Raw genomic sequence first — 2920 nt, 5'->3', positions numbered from 1 at the left:
CTGCTCCTGCCGCTTCGTCAGCATTTTTCCACTTCTGCGGACCCGCGCTGCTTGGGCGGAGTCCAGTTGCTTCTCTGCCGCTGCCGAGGGTCCTTTGCTCTCTGATTAGACGGCTGCTGTCCTGACTGAGTTCTGTGATCCCCTAAAGAGGTCCACAGCCCCATTCCTTAGTAATCTCCTAATGCTGAGGAGGGTGGGGGCGGAATGCAGGTAAAGGTATCTAAGAACCTTAAATGAAGTAGGTGTTTGAAAAATCTAAGCCTGCCATCTTCAGACTTGTGCTTACTTCGTCAGTCATTCTCTCGTTTCCACCTGCCAACATTTTACAATGCCTGCCTTGAAACATCTTTGTTAGAGACGGGTCCTGGGTTCTCACAGGAGTGCCCATTGCTTGTTACTCTGGTGTGAGGGTCAGACTTTCCTGTTTCTTTGCACATCTTTCATTTTGTTTTTGAAAACTAGATATTTTGTAAAGACGTCGTTGCACACGGAGGTTCTGGCTCCTCTCACTTTCCTGTTTGCTCTTGCTGTTGCTCCTTTGCTCATTGTCGGCTGAGTTCCTCAGTGCAGCCCGCCCCTCCTGGCACTGTGTCACCTCTGATAAGGTCTCTCCGTGAAAAGCGGCTTTGAGTCAGCCTGTCATCATTCTGGGATGGCTCTGAAGTTGGTGAGACTCTCTTTCAGTTCCTTGACCATCTGAGTTGGTAAGCTCTAGTACTTTACAGCAGACGGACTTATTGTACCAATCGAGATAAATGCCACCAAAGCATCTACTCTCGCCGGGTGACACAGAGGTAGAGGGTGACTGCTTTCCAGAGGACCAGGGTTTGACTCTCAGGACCTGCACTGCGACTCACGGCCATCAGTAACTCCATTTCTAGGAGAGCTGATACCCTCTTCTGGTCTCCATGGGCACCAGCCATGCATGTGGTCCACATAGGTGCCAGCAAAACTCTCACGAAGGTGTCTTTGTGATCACCAAGGCCAGCGGAGTAACGATTCAGGAGAGATAAGGCAGTTCAGTTCAGCTTAACAGGACTCAGGAGCAGTGTTGGTTCGAATTTTGAGAGTCTGACGCTGAGTAGTTTATTTTAGGCATATTTAAGCACAGCATATTTGAAAAAAAAAAAAGTTTCCTGGGGATAACTAACTCAATCGCATGTGCACAACAAAATTTAAGACATGACTGCCCGGAAACTTGTAGAGTACAAAGACATCCTAACGATAGGTTCTGTAGATTAACTGAGGAAACAGGCTCAAGATAAACATGCTTATGATAAGGGCTTGGGGAAGCATCGTGAAAAAGATGGAGACAAATAAGGTCAAGCTAGGAGTCTGGGTGAGCCAGCATGGCCTGGCCACACAGATAGCTAGGAGGCTGTTTTTAGCCATGTCCTCTCCGCTTTCTGAGAGGAAAACGGGTTATACAGCCCTCCTTCTGAGGAGACAACTGTGTGTGTTAAGTAACATTCCTGGTTACCTGTGAGTGAAAGGACCACCTACACACTCACATGCATAAAATTTAAAAAATTTAAAAACCAAGTAAGATTGTACAGCTTCTTTACAAAGAATAGCTCGGAGGTCATTGTTGGTATGTGTTCTGACCCTGAGGAGACCTCTCCAGGTAGTTTTTTGTATGTAGCCCAGGCTGACCTTGACCTCTGGATCATCTTCAGTCTCCCTGAGGACACTTGCACGCGTGCAGACAGGCACTGTAACACTTCAGTCAGGTTATTTTTGAGCAGGTCATGAGGCTGTCTTTCCTGCCTCCTCAGAAGACTGGATAGAATTTTTCTTTAAGCTCTAATATCACAGAATAAAACCGTCCTGCTGTGTGGGCGTGTGTCTGTGTGTGATGTGCACTCATCTGCGCATGCTTGTTCCTGTGTGTGCGCATAGGTGGGCGCATGTGTGTACACAAGCATGTGGAGGTCAGAGATTGATGCCAGGTGTCTTCTTCCATCCCTCTCCACAGTCTACACCGAGGCAGCCTCTCACTGACTCCACAGTCTACACCGAGGCAGCCTCTCACTGACTCCACAGTCTACACCGAGGCAGCCTCTCACTGACTCCACAGTCTACACCGGGGCAGGCTCTCACTGACTCCACAGTCTACACTGAGGCAGGCTCTGACTGACTCCACAGTCTACACTGGGGCAGGCTCTATCTGACTCCACAGTCTACACTGAGGCAGGCGCTCGCTGAGGCCAGAGCTTGCAGACTCAGCCAGTTTACCTAGCCGGCTTCCCCCAGGGATCTCATCTCTGCCTCTTGCACTAAGATTACAGGCTGCTGACACACTCATGTGGCATATAAGTGGATGCTGGGAATCTGAACTGTGTTTTTAAAGTTTGTACAGCAAGCACTTTACTATTAACTCCCTTCCAAGTTTGCAAAAGTAAATTCTTTTTTTTTTTTTTTTTTTTTTTTTTTTGAGACATAGTCTCACTGAATAGCCCGGACTAGTTTCGAACTCACAAGGACCCACTTGCTTCTGTTTTTCAAGTGCTGGGATTAAAGGCATGTGCCACCATGGCCAGCAAAAGTACTGATTTTTAACTAAAAATTTTATTGTGGGTAATTTCAAACATACATTGAGAGCAGACAGCGTAGATGGTCAAAGCACAGAGATGCAAAAATTGACTAAGAACCAACACCGCTTCGTCCATACCCTTAAGCTTTGCTCTTTTATTTTATTTTATTTTATTTCTTCTGGGGTATGGCATTCGGGATAGGGTTTCTCTGTGTATCCTTGGCTGTCCTGGAACTCACTTTGTAGACCAGGTTGGCCCTGAACTCACAGAGATCCACCTGCCTCTGCCTCCTGAGTGCTGAGATTAAAGGTGTGAGCTACCATGCCCTGCTAGCTCTTCTATTATTATTATTATTATTATTATTATTATTATTATTATTATTATTA

This window comes from Psammomys obesus, unplaced genomic scaffold (assembly GCF_907164565.1).
Source record: "Psammomys obesus unplaced genomic scaffold, mPsaObe1.curated_primary_1811, whole genome shotgun sequence".
Classification (NCBI taxonomy): Eukaryota; Metazoa; Chordata; class Mammalia; order Rodentia; family Muridae; genus Psammomys; species Psammomys obesus.
This window is presented reverse-complemented; position numbering follows the sequence as displayed.